This window comes from Candoia aspera, chromosome 6 (assembly GCF_035149785.1).
Source record: "Candoia aspera isolate rCanAsp1 chromosome 6, rCanAsp1.hap2, whole genome shotgun sequence".
NCBI lineage: Eukaryota > Metazoa > Chordata > Lepidosauria > Squamata > Boidae > Candoia > Candoia aspera.
Genome location: NC_086158.1, coordinates 66244491 through 66262568, shown reverse-complemented (window position 1 = coordinate 66262568; position 18078 = coordinate 66244491).

Here is an 18078-nt window from a genome sequence, read left to right as displayed (position 1 = left end):
ATCAGTGTAACTGAGAAAAAGATATATTGCTTGTTTTGTCCCAAATTAGTGCACTGAAGGTTTCATGCCACATTTACTGATTTGGGATATTCAGGAGAAATGGTGAATTGACAGGACTATTGCCAGTTTCCTCTTCTAGACTAAGTGACAGGAAAGTCAGTAAACCAGTCTACCTGTCCTTTGGAAGACCACCTCTCCAGCTGACAAGTCAGTGAATTAGAGAATGGGCCAGGATGAAATGGGAAGTAGCTTCCTCAATGTGCTATGTGGGTTCTCTCCCAGTTTCCTTTATGTCCTTTTTCTGCCCCAGTGACCTATCAGCTGGGCTATTTTGGGACACAGGTCTACCAGTCTTCCAGAGATAGACTGGAAGGTTGGTATACCCAGGTTCATAAACAGCCTGAGTGGCAGGTTACCAGAGTGAAGCATCTCCACACCAGCATCCTATCACTCAAGCAGTTTGAAAGGTGGCTAAAGCCACTGTCTCAGGCAGCTGCCCACACTCAACCAATTCTACCTCACCACAGTTTAAGGAGGGCAATTGACAGTGGTTTTTCCCTTCCTTTGAATGGAAGGGGAGACAAAGCCAGAGAATCTACCAGTCACTGCCATTAAATTTTTCCACAGTAAAGATATAAGGACAGGACCACTCACAAGGCTTGTTTCTAAGGCAGGTTAAAGCTCTGTCCTCAGAGTAGCGCAAACTAACTTTCCATCCCAACTGAAGGACTGGAGGAATGCACATCAACATGGCTAGAAAAAGAGCCCTTCATTTGTTCTTGTGGCCTTTAAGTCAGAGAATGTTGCATCCCCAGTGAAAATTCACATTTCCCAAACCTTAAAATATGCTCAAAGAAAATATTTAATGATTGTAACAAGAGAACCGAACTGCTCTAACAGACCTGATTCATATAACAGCTTGGTAGTGGTCCAATCCTTTTCATTCTTCTCTTGCAATTTGCAAGGAACTGTTGCAGTTACGGTACAAGATATTTTCCCAAACTCATTGCTGACTTCTGAATCAGAGAATCAGGCTGGCATAATTTCCTACACCATAACAAGACATGCTTCTGAACATATGCTAGGAGTCTAACAGCCAACTGTACACTCCATAGAGGAGACTGTTAAAGGCTTTAGAAAAATAAATAGCCAGCCATAAAACTGTAAGACCTGGCAGTCCAGCACTTGGAACATTCAGATCTAATATTGTCACAATCCTTTAAAGACTCTATATTCTCTTTCTCCTCCAATGTTTGCAGCTGCTGTTCCACATCTTAGGAAGCAGCATTAGCTGGAAACATTTGGTCATAGGCCTTAGATTTCTCTAAACACATATCAGTTTGGATCCAAATATCTCATTCTGAGTTCTGGCCTAATTGATGAAGAAATTTTTAGCAATGTCATTTGGCCTGATTTTTTAAATATTCTTTGGTCAAATATGCATAATGAAAATCATAGTTGGAACTCAAGCTAGTTAAAACATGCACTTCCAGCTTGATGTTTTCCATCAGTATAAACCTCTGTGAATAACAAGCAAGATGTTTCAGAAATTAAGCTTGCGAGAGCTTTACAAAACTGACAATACTGTTGAAGCTGCCTATATAGGATAATTCTCTCTCTCTCTCTCTCTCATTCTCTGGTTTTGTATAAAATACAAGCAATTTATACATATATGTGCCTAGAAACATTTCATAGACTTCAGAATTAATCAGCAAGACTGGAGTGACTTGTCTATTACATTCAAGTATATTTTGGAGTTGCTGTAATCTGTGGAGACACTTCAATATATATGTTATATATATATGATGCACAAGAAACTCATTACTTTTTTGATAATGTAACTCCCTCTGTGCCCCAGCCAGAGAACTGTGATATGAACATTCAAAATTATTTTTAGGACTACATCAAGGACTGAACCTGCATTATTGGCTACAATTGGCTATGACCTTCCAGAGTACAACATACTTGCATTACAAAAATCATTGAAAAGTCTTTAAAATAAGAAAACAAATTCCAGCTTTCTTCCTTCGTAAAAGCTGAAATGCTTGTTTAGTACTTGGATGAGAACCACCAGAGAATTCCAGAGCTTTAGGCTGAACTGGGAAGTGAAAAAACAGTCCAGAAGACAATGGCAAGCCATTATTATATTGTTTCCCAAAGAAATGCATGGATGTGTCCATGTAATCAGCAGAAGTTGAATCTGATTCAAGAATATCTAGCTACTCATCCATCTACTCACCCATCTATCTACCCACCCATCTATTTACACATGTCCTTCCTAATCAGCTTGTTAAATACAACCTTTGACAACATTATTAGTTAAGACCAACTATTAGCAAAATGCACTTAAAATACTGTAATACTTTAAAGCTTCGGTCATGTCAAAGCTTCTATTGGTAATTACTGCTGAGAACTCAAATCAACTGTTTTCATCTTGATCATAAAATAAGTACCATCTTGTTGAATTAGGATTTCAAAACACTCCAGGTAAAGACACTACAGAAAGAAACCTCACAGAAATCTACTTCAGCTTGAAATCATGACAATTCTGTTTCTTACATTTGCATGGTACTACCCACCATTTGCTATCCCTAGCTCTAATGCGATAGGACCCTAGATTGCTTGGAATCATATACCTGTATTCAAGTAAATTCAAGTTCACTTTCCATTCAAACCTTGCTCAATGTGAGGAAGCTGAGGAGCACATAGGCTCCCTCTGCAAGAAGTGCTCAGGCTACCTGGAGTGAACATGCAGGTTCAATCCCAGGACCCAGCATGACATCCTCCAGGAAGAAGTCCAAGGAAAGCCATCTGTGGAAGAGCAGGGAGGCTAGACTATTCAAGAATATCTCTATATCAGCCAGGTTATGAGTGGGCTGGGACTGCTGTAAAAGCTAGTGCTTTGAATGCAAAGACCACTGAAGGAAAGACATGGCCAGGAGCAAATTCTGACAGTGACCCAGTTTTGAGTGCCCAGATTTTGCTTTCCTACATACAACTAGATTGCTATCAGACAATATTGCTATCATATCCTGCTGTGGCCAGAGAAGCCAACACATGACTTATTCACAAACAGGAGCAGTTCTGTCAAAGCACAGTTAGAGTTTAGTCTGTTAGAAGGCAGTCTTTCCATTTAATTTAGACAAGGGTCTAAATTTATTATTTTAGAGCATCATGGCATGCAATGTTTGAGAGAGCTCTGATACTGAAGCCTCTCCAAATGATACAAATGTTTTGTTACTAGACTTGAACTGTGTACAAAAGAGGGATAAAAAAGCAGCATTGGTATGATATTATCACAAAAATCATGTAAAAGCAGTTATAAAAAAAAATTCTATATCATTTTGCTGGGTGAACACACTGTTTGTTGACTATAGATCTCAAGTGGATGTAGCAAAGTTAATGTCCTCTATGACATGTAGAGCTATGGGCCACATCAAGAAGTTATATAATCACCAGCTGAAAAGGACTTCAGAGAAAATATCTGTTATCGTTTTAATTATTGAACCTATAAAACTGACTAGCTAATCAAATGGCATTGCTGTGTAATATTGCTTAAACATTATTGCCCAGTTTTATTAATCTTCTTGTAGTCTTGTCCCACCATATTTCTGCTCTCTGAGCTTCTGCCCCCTGGCACTAACTGTGTGATAATCATGCAAAATTGAGTTGTGGTTTTGGATCTGAACAAATGGAGACTCGAACGAGACATGAAGCTCATTTTACATTTTGATCATCTGAGCCACAGTCTGAACTGAAGTCGTTAGAAATTTCCATAAATAGGACAGGGCCATAGGGGCACCGCACTTGAGGTACAGTTGGGCCGTGGCTTCGGCTGCAGAATCTCAGCTGAGATTGAAACAAGGGCATGCAGACAAAAAAGGTCAAATGTATACTGAAGTTGGAACAATACTGAAATTAGCAGCATGCACACACTCATATACACACTCATATACACACACACTACCTTTATTATTATTGTGATTCATAACATATTTCATTGTGCTATTCTGCTTCAAGATTTAAACTTTACAATAACAGAAGAATTGCTACAAACAACTAGTGTGTTTGGTACATTAATAAAAATCCGAAAGCATTAATAATGAAAGTCTCTTTTTAAGACAAGCTGAAATAAAAATCAAATAGTAGTGAACAGGTTTTCGAATTGACTTAAACATTTTTTTGGGAGGGTGCTGAATCTGAAGGGTAAAAACAGGGCAGAGGAAGACAGAAAGAGAGGGTGGGAACCATGCTGAGCGTGATAAAAATCCCAGGACTACAGTTCATGATAATTTTAAAATGGATAGATAAGATGCTATGAGGTGCTTCCACATGCAGGCCCACAAAACTACCGTTGAGGAATAGCTTTCCACAATAAACAGGAAAAGCAAAACAAAGTAGAATAAAACAGCTATAGCAGTGTTCCTCTAATGTTTACTCATAAATAAGTTTCATTTTCCAAAAGCTTACTGCAACTTTAAGCTTTTTTCCTTTTGGCTTCTACCTCTAGTTTTTTTTCCTGCTTCCATGTGGATCATCTTTACTGATAAATTACAGTAATTATTTAGTTCCTGTTCCCCATAGTTTTGAGGGGGGAAGGGGAGGTCTTACTGGTTTCTACTCATCCTATCTTATTTTCTTTTTCTGGTTGTGTAATAGCACTTTCCTATATAATTCAAAACTAACTTTAGGACAATTAAAGAAAATATATTGATTACTAATAATGCCAAGCTACAGTGGCAGGTACAGAGGAAACCGTAAATAAAGGTTTTAATTAATGGTAAGGTAGATTTTAAACAACTCAGTAGCACTTTACCAAATACACCACATTTTCTTCATATTAGATGGGGAGAAAAAGTAAACATCCTGACCTGAGGCTCTGAGAAATAGAATATAGAACATACTGGAATTAAGATTAGTGCTAAAGATATCACTCTGTTGTTGTTTATTCGTTTAGTTGCTTCCGACTCTTCGTGACTTCATGGACCAGCCCACGCCAGAGCTTCCTGTCGGTCGTCAACATCCCCAGCTCCCCCAGGGACGAGTCCGTCACCTCTAGAATATCATCCATCCACCTTGCCCTTGGTCGGCCCCTCTTCCTTTTGCCCTCCACTCTCCCTAGCATCAGCATCTTCTCCAGGGTGTCCTGTCTTCTCAATATGTGGCCAAAGTATTTCATTTTTGCCTTTAATACCATTCCCTCAAGTGAGCAGTCTGGCTTTATTTCCTGGAGGATGGACTGGTTTGATCTTCTTGTAGTCCAAGGCAAGAATCACTCTAATTCTGCATAAAAAGTGAATTGTAGCAATCTTAGATTAAATAATGCCTTGGTTACACTGTGAGTCCTGCAACAGCTCCCAGTTTGCACAAATTCCCATTAGTAGGGCTACCAGATGTGGGCAGCAAAAATCTAGAAACCACAAGATGGCAGCAAAGAGTCAGAGTTTTCTGTATCACTTCCAGTTATTTCATACAGTAGTCATACAATACAGCTTTTTACTGCCCAGGTCCAGTAGCCTTACTACTAGGTCACTGTAACAATGTATGCTTTTTCCTTTTCACTGCAAAAGTTTACAGTTACTTTAAACTGTCTTTAGTTTAATTAATTTTGAGCAGTGCTCTGTTAGTTACGTGCAATATCCACAAGGAATTTGATTTCATGGCTAATTCTATAGAACCTAAATGCAGTTACCTTAGTCTGGATCCATTGTGCTTGCGAATAAAAGCCGATTTCTTCAGCATTATCATCAGTTATGGAAAGTTTTCCTGGTCGGTAACCATCCCCAACACAGCATCTTCCAGATGTGTTTGGGCTGCAACTCCTGGACAACTCAGTGTCCCAAACCATCTGCAGGGCATCACATTGGGAAGGCTCTGGTAGCAGTCCCCCTTCTTCCAGTTATATTTAGTATAGCATTTTAGCACTTTCATTTGGTAGGCACTTATAGCTAAAAGCTATTTTCCCGAGAGCAACAATCCTGTAAGGCAGGTAGAGTTGAGAGAGTGGCTGGCTTAAAGTCCCCAACTGGACTTCTGTGGTTGAGGTGGACAGAACCTGAGTCTCCTCTGATTCCTAGTCTAGTACCTTCCTGACTGCACCTCTCTGGCTACAGGCCATTCTTCCACTGAGGAGAGCCATGCCTTTCAGGATTCTATAAGCCACTGGCATCCATTCCTTGCTCATCCAGTCGGAAGTGTTCTGTGGGTATGATCAGTCCTCATTAAACTCTTGAGGGACCTTCCTCCTCCCAGTCACAGGGTTTTGTTTCCTAAACGTTTTCTTCTTATTTTAAAAACCTTGTGATTTCCTCTGCCTGTTGATATGCTTGTCTTATGAAAGAATATCACATTTTTGCTCCATATTATGTTTCTGCAGATGGGAAAGGAGTTTCTGTTAGTTTACATGGAACCTTCCTATATTTCCCAATTAGTGCCCCACAACATGGGCACTGCAATTTCCATACATCTGGGAGATGTAAAGTTGAGGAATCCTGGTGATGATTGGGGTATATTAGGCATGCATCACTAGCAGGGTTCTTACCACAAACCTATACTAGGTTTCTCTTTTTTTAAACTGACGAGTTCTGTCATTATTTCCTTCATTTCCTTCATTTATCTTTTTTTTTTTTTGTCTCAGCATTGTATCTCACATGACATTCCTTTTGTGCTGGGAAAGGCTGAAAGGCAGGAAACTCATGGTATCTAGGACCAAGAGGATCTTGAATTTGGTAACTTAACTATTGTATATGAACATCAGAGACTGTGTTACTAAAAATAATCTGCTGTTTCAGTGTTGGCAGTCTGATATTATTGCTTTAAGTACTGTTTCCAGCAGTGTCAATGGGCACAAAATTGATTGGCACTGACGTTTGGGGCGTTGGGTTTTTTTCTTTTTAAATCTTACTATTTTCCTTTTTTATTACTGTAAGCCACTCATAGACTTTTTGGAACTTAGCATTATATAAACTGCAGAAATACATATATGCATACATTTTAAGAATTACGACATTCTTTAAAAATATTTCACCTCACTTTTCTAACAGTTTTATTCTTTTTGTTTATGATATGACAAAGCTGTATCATTTCCTCTTCTTTTTTCCCCTAGCTGATCCAGAGCATCGTCTGCTAGGGGAGTGTCAGGCCTCAGTAAACAAGCCCTGTAGTTTGGTTTTGGGTTAATTCACAAACATGTATGAATGAAGATCTTTATTAGCAGAGCGCAGAGGCAGGGATTTGGAGGCAGAGCTGCACCGAAGAAAACAGGGCAGTTCATTTGCTAAATATAATTTGATTTAAGGATTTTATATTAGACTGAAGGATTTTACAGCATTATGTTAAGTTTTCTCAGAAATCTGAAGACAATAAAAATTGTGCTCATGTGTGTCTTACAGCATACATTTTTGACCATGTAAGAAAAATATCAGATGCAAATTTTCTACAATGAGAAGTTGTATGTAGGTTATTGTTAAGTTTATCTTTTTTTTCTACTTTCCTTAGCAATAGTTATATGTTAAATCAACATTTTATCTTTTTTTCTTTCTAGCTGTAGATTGTGTTTGGTGTTGTGGTTGTACTCCTTAAACAAGTACAACAGGGCTTAGTCCTGGGTTTGTGAGAGAATGTCCAGAATCACCACTAGTGTTAGAAGATGAATGAGATAAAGCTTTGGAGGTGTGAATAGCTAGAGAAGATGAGTTAGACAGATTAAGGCTTTACCTTTCCTAATAGCCTATCCAGATCTTAAAACAGGAAAACTAGAGTGTTCAATGTCCATGAAACAGAGCAGCCCAAAAATAAATTTGATCACCCTGTCAGACCTATTCTGGAAGTAACCCTTCTCCAGTCTTCTACCTCAATTACTATGTGTTTTCCAGATCAGGGATGCACCAGAATATTTAGTTTACAACTTCACTTGTAAAGTTCAATAAAGTATCTGGCATTATGTCCTATTTTATGAATTCAAACAGCACCAAGTAGATGTCTGTTTTCTGCTGACTCAGGGACATACGCATCTTTCACAGACTGGAAACTGAATGTGCTCTAATAACTATAACTTGCATTTCTAAAAAAACCAGACGACTTAAAAACAAATCCCTCATTTCTTCTTTTCAGAGGCCTCTGAGAGACTATAACCTAACATTACTGTGACAGATGACCCATTTTGCATGCCTGAGGCTCTCACTTTCACTACATCTAAGACTGCAACTTGGAACAGGAATGGCTTAAACCATTCAAGTCAACCTCCCCTCTCCCGTTTCCTGGTTTTTAACTATCTAGCCTAAGAAGGATTCAATATAACAAAAAGTTTACAATTACCGGTTGTCTTATTAAATGTATTATTAACCTATAGTTTTGAGATCTTTATTTGAGCTTATTTTGAGATAACTGTTCTTAGCATTGTGAATTGGTTTACTAAGAGAGATGTAGGGACAGAGAATAACAACCTTGGAATGTCTAGAGTCATTAGTTCCCAATATTACATACAGAATATATGGATCTTATTAAAAACATTATTTTATCTTCTATCTCACTTTTCAGGCTATTTTCATTATAAACATATGTTACAGATTCAGAACTGAAGAAACTATGGTGCTAATTTGAATCACTTTCTGTAAGCAGCAAGAGGACAAACAATTCTAACTCATGACACATCAATCCACATACACCAAAATGAGTACCAACTATCAGAGAACCCTTGCAAAAAGATGTTTGCAATCCATTTTAAATCAAATCAAAACAGAAGGAGTAGAAGGTTGGAGTTGTTTATAATCTTGTCTCTTTCTAATAATAGAGACACAATGAATGAATGAATGAATTATTGATTGATTGATTGATTGATTGATTGATTGATTGACAAGGGTTCTCTTGTCCCTTTGAGGGGAAAACTCCTTCCTCCATTTGCTAAAATACTATAATGGCAAAGAATGACAGTTTAGTAACTTGTGTTTAATTCAGCATTAAAAGCTCTATTATTTTCTCAGCCTTGCTTTTTTTAAAGATAAAGATACTGACCATCCTTGCATATCTTTCATAATGATTATTGATATAAACCACTTGGAATCCCTGCAGTTCTAAATTGAGAAGATTGATACTGAATAGGAATCTTTAATGGATACCAGAAAGATAGCAGAAGATAAGAATAACACAATCAGTAGTTGATTTAGCAATTCTAGAAACTTACACCCTAGTAACTGTGTTTACAAGTGTAGTCCCTGAGTGACAAAATTTTATGAAGTAGGCTTGCACACATTTAAGTATGATCCAAACCATACTGAGTTTAAATTTTCACATTACAATAAATATTATTTAATTTTGGTTGGCTTATTCTGGTAATGTATTTTAAAGGACCTAAAATGGATGGCATCTGAGATCACCACTCTTTGAATAATGGAGAAAAAGAAAAGAAAAAAAGATCACAGAGAAAACAAAATTGCTAATGTATATTTTAAAGCAGCAATTCTATATAACCTAATTTAAGAATAAATTTAACTGAACTTAGAGGAGCATCCATCTGACTTGACATGCATAGGACAAATTATAAATGTTGTAACTGGACAGACATACAACTTTTGCTCTATCCAGCAACATGCATTTCAGTAAACTTATCATCATCAAAAACAGTATCCTGGAAATGAAGAAAATCTTAAGCAAGATTTCTTTAACCTATTAAACAAAGTTATTAAACTATTACTAAAATTTTAATTTAATTATGTAATTTATTAAATTACATTAATTAAATTGTTTAATTATTTAAATTATGAAACAGTTATTACCAAACTATTAAACCATTAAAACAAAATAATAAAATATGTTTATCCACTTAAAATGAGGTAACTTGGAATTATAACTGTCATGGCTTTAAAGTAGATGATATACAATTGCATGTTCATAGCTAAACACCGAGTTGACAAAGGAACATGTTTTATTAGTTATTAATTCATGCTATGTTTGATTTCTGTATGCAACATTTATTTCCTTTTTCAGTATCTAAAATATTCATAGATCTTAAATGTCACTTTCTCAGTTTATCAATGAATAAAATTTTCTCCCAGCATATCCATGGCTTATAGCATGGAAATGTTAATTTCAAATATTTTTTTCTATTTATGAAAAATATTTATTTACTACCTATGATGTACCACATATTTAGGCAAGGTACAATAGAACTACAAGATAAATCTTCATTATCAATAAAGCAAACATGTCTGCAGCCACATTGCAATGTCAGTGTGAACAGAATGGGTCCAAACTAGAGGGGAGAAATCAGTCTCTGCAAATGTTGATGAAAATACCCTTCCAAAAGTGGATGCTTCCCTGAAATACTACATATTATATGTGAATTTAATTCTTGCTGCTTATTTGCTTTTGAAATGCTTTCTGCATATGCTGTAAATACTTTTACTATTTAGATGCAAATATATCTAATATTTTCTTCAAACAGATGGTTAGAACAACTACACTTGGGCTATCTGCAGAATACAGAATACACAGGTTTTATGAAAAATGATTGTAGGAGTCTGTTTAAAATGAAAGCTTTTTAAAAGGTAAGATTCCTTCTCCTTTTTTTCACAAGGGAGACAATCTTTTCAGAAGAGAACAATGAACTTGGAAATGATGGAAAGTTTAAACTATTTTATTATTATAATTACCATGTTATCAAAGTCTACAGTTGTATCTTCTCTATATACAGGTAAAAATGGAAGTGAACAGTTGAACTGTTGCCAGCATATTTGTTAAGACTCCTACATTTTAAGAAAAAATATATACACTGTTCAAGTAAACAAGATTATTTTGTTCCCTATTTGCAGCATGTAAACAAGATTATTTGTTCCATATTTGCAACATGTAATCTATATTTTCCCCCAATAATTGTAACTTGAAAATGCACACAACCTATGTATCTGTTTTGCTCAACGACTGGTTTAAAATTTTAATAATAAAAAACCCTAGCTAGCTCATTCAAAAAAGAAATTAGTGAAAAAAAACTTTGGTAGTCTCTCATCAGTGAAAACTGATTTAGTTATGCAAATTACTGCTATGAATATTAAACCACTGATGAAAGGTTTTAATGAAGGGATCTTTTGTTTTGGAAATGCAAGGGTATATACTTTAATTTCTTGCTAATTTACTGTTCTTTGATAATGTTCACATTTTCCCCAAAGTGACTTCACGGATGGGTTTAATACAGTGAATAGAACTACAGGCCAACAATACTGGTTTTGACAAGCCTTCCCCTGTGTAACAATAGATCATGATTTGCAGCCCCTTATGCACAATTCTATTAGGGTGAATTTTGTCTACAGGGCTTTCCCTGAAATGAATTCTCATTTTAATGTTAGCCTCCTGCAGTTTTTAATTTTTAATCTGTAATATGAAATTGCAAATTTTACAAACATCATTTGAAAAAGCCACTAGGACAGAACCGAATGCCAAAGTTTACATATTGTCTAATTAGACTGTTATGAGAAGCAGCTTATCAATGTCAAGCCAAAGATCATCAAAAAATCCATTACTAATTTGAAAAACACATATATTTATAGGTTAATTTTGTTTAATTTGCATCTGATTTGCTTAATCATTGTTTAAAAATTGTATTTAGCTTAATAATTTTGGTTGAGTTAGCAACACACCTGGGCTGTGAATGTGGCTTAACAGCTTTTGTCAGTTGCTTGTGTCATCCACAATAAAAATTAGCTGTAACCCTCAGCATAAAGCACAGAGAAAATGCAGCACTCAATAGCAAATCAATGTTAAATATGAAAAAGAAGGCATTAAACCTACTTACCAAGGTGATCAATATTGTGTTTTCTATCCTCTGCTTTTTTGCATGTCTTTTAGCTGAGTTGAGTCCAAGGTACTAAGTATTTTAAATGAAGAGACATGAAAATAAAGCTCATGCAGCGTTACATATTATGTAGAGGAAACAATAGATAATTATAAAGCTTATTTACAAAATCTGTTTTGCTTTAATAAAATACTTCATATTTTAATATTTTCCTCTTAACATAATTAAAGGAAAAATTATCTAAATGGGAGAGTCATCACCTTTTTCTGTCTTTCTGCTCTCAACTTGACCATGGAAAGCAGTGTTAAAAGTATAGAAGTTTTACTGTGAGCGGCATCAATTTACAGGAGGCTTTTAAAATATATTGAGACTGAAAAAAATGGAAAGCTACAGTCCTGGACTTAATTCAATTAAATAGTTGTACTGCTCCAAACTGTCTGTATAGAGGCATGATACTTTGAAAAATCCAGTATGAAAAAATCTAAATTACGCCTATATATTATGATACCAACATTAAGCTACCATCAAACCCAGAAAAATATCTCTAGGAGCAATAGCTTATAATCAGTCTTCACCTCTTATGAAGTAATCAAACCCTTGATTACTAATGACTAGTTAGGAAAAAAATTCACTAGTGTTCTAAAAAATAGTAATAATAAATGGCTTGATAGTTCCTTTAGGGTGCTATTTGAAGACTGCATATATTGTTGCATAGAACAACCTGCTCTACACTGGTATTAACGCATAGGCAAAATAGCCAGCGCAAAGCTGTTTCCAGCACTTAACACCAATTAACAAGAATAATATCCATAGCATATCTTAACATGAATACGATTAACATGAACAGCACAATTTTAAGAACAAAAAGAGGGGGTGGATCACCAAGAGGAAATTTCAGATGGATTGCCTCATACTTGTCCCTCCAAATATTTGTGCCTGGCAGGTGCCCTGAAAATGTTGAGTATATGTCATAACTTATCTAGTCTCATCACATTTACAAGACAAACTGATGAGAATATGCCTTACCTACTATGTCCCAGAATGCTCCCTCCCTCCGTTTTCCTTCTGGATATAGTTCTGAGCAAAAATCCTTATGGTACTGCATTTTTCCATTTTTATTATTGAAGAATTGTTATGAAGTCCATGAGTTCATAAGGCATTATTAGAAATAAAAATAATCTGAAGGCTAGCCCTTTCTTTGCAATGTGGCATAATCAGTTTTTAAAATTTATTCTCCTGAAAATGAAAATCTTTTCAACATTTTAAAAGTCAGGTGGGGCATGATGGCCACCAAGGTACTGATGTTATACTTTGATTTTTAAATAGAACATAAATGGAAAATAATAGTATAAGAAAGGAGGCAGGAGGAATTAGTCAATAGCACACAGAATGAAGAACAGATTAAGAACACCTGGATAATGCACAACCACTGGTGTCTGCAGGGAGATAAAAAATGTCACAATGGTGGTCACAATCATACAACCAAGAAAGCAAAGAGGTGGGGATTCAATTGCACAGCCATGCCCACCATCTTGACTTTTTTGACTCCTGATAGAACTGGATTTCTGGTTCTTCTGCTCCCTCTCTCCCAATGTTTCTCAGCCTCAGTGACTTTAAGATGTGGATTTCAACTCCCAGAATTCCCCATCCAGCATGCCGACAAAGTGACTGCTAGTGCTGGCCCTGAGATACTGTTACAGAACAAAAGCACCAAGATGGGTTTCTTCCTCCCAGAGAAAGTCTGTGGACAGCAGCCAGTTTTGGACTGCACAAAAAGTCAAGATCAGCTTTTCCTCACCTCCCTTGAATTGCAAGTTTTACTGCCAACTACCTTTTCCTGCTGTAGTTTGAAAATATCCTTCTTCTTTTATGTCCCTTCAAGTGCTCTTGTCCATGTGGGCTGGAGCACTTTACTTCCTTGCAGGATAACTCCAGGTGCTCATTGGCTACTTCTCCAAGCCAGGATCACTATCTCCATTGAGGGAATGGCTGACCTGATCTAAGGTCTTCTAAGACAATGTTTCTCAATCTAATCAATCTTAGCAGCTTGAAGATGTGTGGACTTCAACTCCCAGAATCCCCCGGCCAGCCATGCTGAAATTGAGAAACACTATTCCAAAAGAACACTGCTTGCTATTGGCATTAGAGTAGCACAGGGGCCCAAGAGTTTTATCTAATGTTTATTGAAGTTGCTGGTTCAAAACTCAGCAGTGTTTTATTAAAATTACTATTTATTTATTTTTATTTAAAATACATATATGCCTGTCCATCTTCAGTGAGACAACTCTGGGCAGCTCACAACAACTCTAAAAATAAAATAAAAAATAGCAGCAGCAGCAGCAGCAAAAATTCAGTGCCTCAGCCATTCTCCTTCGATGCAACCAACATCTTAATTTCTGTTATCTAGCTAGCTTTCCTTAGAAAGTAGGGGCCTTAAAAAAAAATAAGTGCAGGGGCCACCCATTTGTTGTTCTTTCAGACAAAATAGTAGAAACCTGCACTTTAAAAAAAAAAAAATTCCCTTCACTAGTTAGAGGAAGTTAAAAAAAGTTTTTTAAAAGTTTTTTTTACATGTGAGGGTTTGAACCAACTACCTCTTACATATAAAGCATAGCTTTTAATCATTATGTTATTCTAATCCTGATATGAAAAAGGAAGGTCTAGACGTTATTAGGGTATAAAACGGTTGGTAAGAAAGCATTTTTATTTTAAAGTTGTTCATTGTGTGTGCCTGCATTTAAGTGATATTGCTGCTCTAATTTTATATATATAATATTGGTCTAGTGGTTAAAGCTCCAGGCTAGAAACCAGGAGACTGAGAGGTCTAGTCCTGCCTTAGGTATGAAAGCCGGCTGGGTGACCTTGGGCTAGTCACTCTCAACCCAACTCACCTCACAGGGTTGTTGGGGGAAAATAAGAGGAGGGAGTATTAGGTATGTTCACAGCCATGAGTTATTTATTTAAAACAAAAATAAATTTAACTTTATTTTGTATAGCTTTTACATTCACATAAAAGCACATAGGTGTACTAAAACCCATCCAGAGGGATGAAGGCGATTGGCTGTTGCTTTCTTAGCAGGGGAACTGTCTGATGCAGCCTTTCTCAATTTTTTGATGGTGGAGGAACCCTTGAAATATTCTTCAGGCTTCGGGTAAGCCTGCACATTCAGGCTCAAATATACGCCAGAAGTTACAAAAGTATTATATTCATTTCATGGGTAGGCCTGTATATATGCATTTACTGGGTTTAAACTAAGAATAATGAAACTTACCTATTTAATGTGAAGTTGCCCAAATTTGAAATAATTTTTAAAATAAATTGTGATCTCCCAGGGAACCCCTAGTGACCTCTCGTGAAACCCTGGGGTTTCACGGCACCCTGCTTGAGAAACCCTGGTCTGATGGGACCAGGGAAGATGTGGTATCCTGCACCCTGGACTGAACACTTTGCAAGTTGTTGCAAGCCTGGACATATTTTCCTTAAGCTGGTTTAGTTGCTGGAAGCACAGAACAGAAGCAACTTAAGTATGCTAAGTACTGAAATGCATATTAACCCTTTGCTGTCATGCCCTCTCTCCAACCGACTGAGAAATATGTCTCAAGGGGAAAATGTCATGGCAGTAGCAAAAAGGTTAAAGGGAAGTATGTATCCGTACCATATTTCTTAGATATGGTGATGGTACAGAAGTGGCTTCATTGCAGAATTTATTTAAAAACAATTAGGACTAGACATGAGTAAGAGGATGGATTTGGCTTCATGGATTTTCATCCTAAATGCTGCTGCTGCATAATTCTTGGTACCAAAAAGCCATCTAGTTACTTTAGCCCATAGAAGGCCTCTCTTTCTAAGCAGCAATGCTCCTTCTTTCAGTGCAAGCTCAAACAAGAATTATCAGCATGTGGCTTACTTTTGTCATACTTCTTGCATATCCAAGAGATTAAAATAAGAGTTCATTACCTGTCACTCCTGATAAGATAGATGTGAGATCCTTTCCTCAGCAATAGTGGGCCTAAGATTATCAGGCAATTATCAGCCAGTTTTGGGGTCTGGCTCTGAAAAGCACCAACGGCATACTTTGTTCTACGTTGCTAAAAATTACTCTTGGCCAATTATCTAGGGTTTTTTTCCCCCTTTCAATCTACAAGACATTAGTCCTGCGTTTCTGAACCTTAGTAACTTAAGATGTGTGGACTTCAACTCCCAGAATTTCCCAGCCAGCCATGCTGGGATTTCTGGGAGTTGAAGTCCACACATCTTAAAGTTGCTTGAGAAAACTGCATTAGTCAGATTTGGTAGTCCTTTGTCCTGAGATAACTTGAAATTTTAGTGACTTCTGAAAATAATCACTACATAAGCTTTTCTGTGGGAGCAGTGCTAGCACTCTTAAGAATTCCTTATTGATCATGTGGTCAAGGAACTTACTGAGATTGGTTTGCAGACCATTTGTTGGTATATGTGTAAATCTATTCTGTGAAAATAGTAGTTAACATGGAAATAGTAGCTAAATCAACTATAAGAGGTCTTAGCTTTAGACTCCTTTTTATCAATATGGTACAACAGCATATAGAAACAGGAGTGGGGTGCAAAAATGAAAGGGAACATCCAAAAGATTCATTAAGAACTGCAGCTGTCTAGTAATACTACTGAGTCCTGGGAAAAGTTTAAGCAGTTTTGATATTTATATGCATGGGTTATGCAGCCAAAGACCTCTTCTTCCACACAGCTACAAGTTTTTGTTTTTTTTAATGGAATGCCACTTAAGACAAAAAAGAATTATGGAGTTGTCTTACAAACATGGCACACACACAAAATGGAGACATTTCAGAAAGTTAACTTTCATATAAAAGTTCAAAAAAAAAGGGTGAATCATTTGAAGAATTCCTGTCTTTAAAGTTGCTGAGCTGGATTTTAATTTTGGCCAATTTACTAAAACCTTGACAAAATACCAGGCTGTACTACACAGAAGAGACCTAAAATTGCAGAAATGACTTCCAAAAGATGTTGATTTGACCTTGCACAAACCAACATAGCCATGTAAGACAGCTAGTTACTCTGCAGAATCATCAAGTAAAGATAACACTGAAACTGCCACTTTAGATCAGGTGTACCAAATAGTTCAAGAAGCATGCATGGGAATTTTTTTCAATTCTCTCCATTATGATGGATCAGCAAACTCTGGAGCATTAAGCTACACAAGACATAGCATCCTTCATCAGAATAAATATCCTGCACGTAATCCTGTAATGTTTAATTTAAAAATTTTGTTAGTCCATATTCAGAAACAGCTTGTATTTCAGGGAAGATTAAACCAAGAAATGATACAGATGTTGATTGTAAATTGTGCAGAAGCCTCACGTGGGAACTATGGACACTGGGCTAAAATACAGACTATTTCATCAGAAATTAATGGCAATATAGTTACTTTTAAAAGGGGCACAGGTGAACGAGCTCCTGAATTTATGGATAAGCATGTCAGCCAGCAGAGCAGCTGATGGGCAAATGTGTTAGATTACGAGCTTACACGTACAACCCACTAAAGATGTTTGGTAGTTGAGAAGTCAATTCAATGTGACCTTTAGTTTAAACGTCTGCTAAAAGGGTGAATAAAATGAAACAAAATGAACAAGTAACAAATCTACCAACCACATATCCAAAATTGGGTCATTCTAATTTCAGATATCTCTACACATCATTTTCTGGCTAGACAATCAAGCCGATTCATATTAATATTGGGAACAGACCTGTTATTTACATTAAAAAGAGATAAGGAATGGGATGAACCAGAGATTCTGGATGTGAGAAAATAGTGCTAGGAATGCACAAAAATGTTTTCTTTCTGGAGTGTTCTAAGCAGAGTTCAGGCAGAACCAATACACACAATGTAATGGTATTTTCAGAGCCTGAAACATTCTCATTCAGATTAGTGGACATTTTTCACTAATCAGTTAAGAGCCTTTTACCACTTCAGAAGCTTTGAGTAAGACATAGCTGGTGGCTGTGGGGCAGTAAGGCCCTGGGAAGATTGATATGAAGATTGGCATGTGGGAAGTGAAAGAAGAGTTGTACAAGCCCTACATGCCCGACTCCCAAGGATTTCTCTTGGCTGAAACCTGGAACTACCTAAATTATCTGGATTTTGCTTTGACAGTATCATGACCTGTCCAGCATAATTTAGCCAAACTTCCAAACCATGCTTGGTCTGTACACAGAGCAAAACACCCTTTTTTCCACTTTGTGTACACATCCTTCAATAGGACAGAGGATCATGCATCCAACTGCTAACCCAACAGCT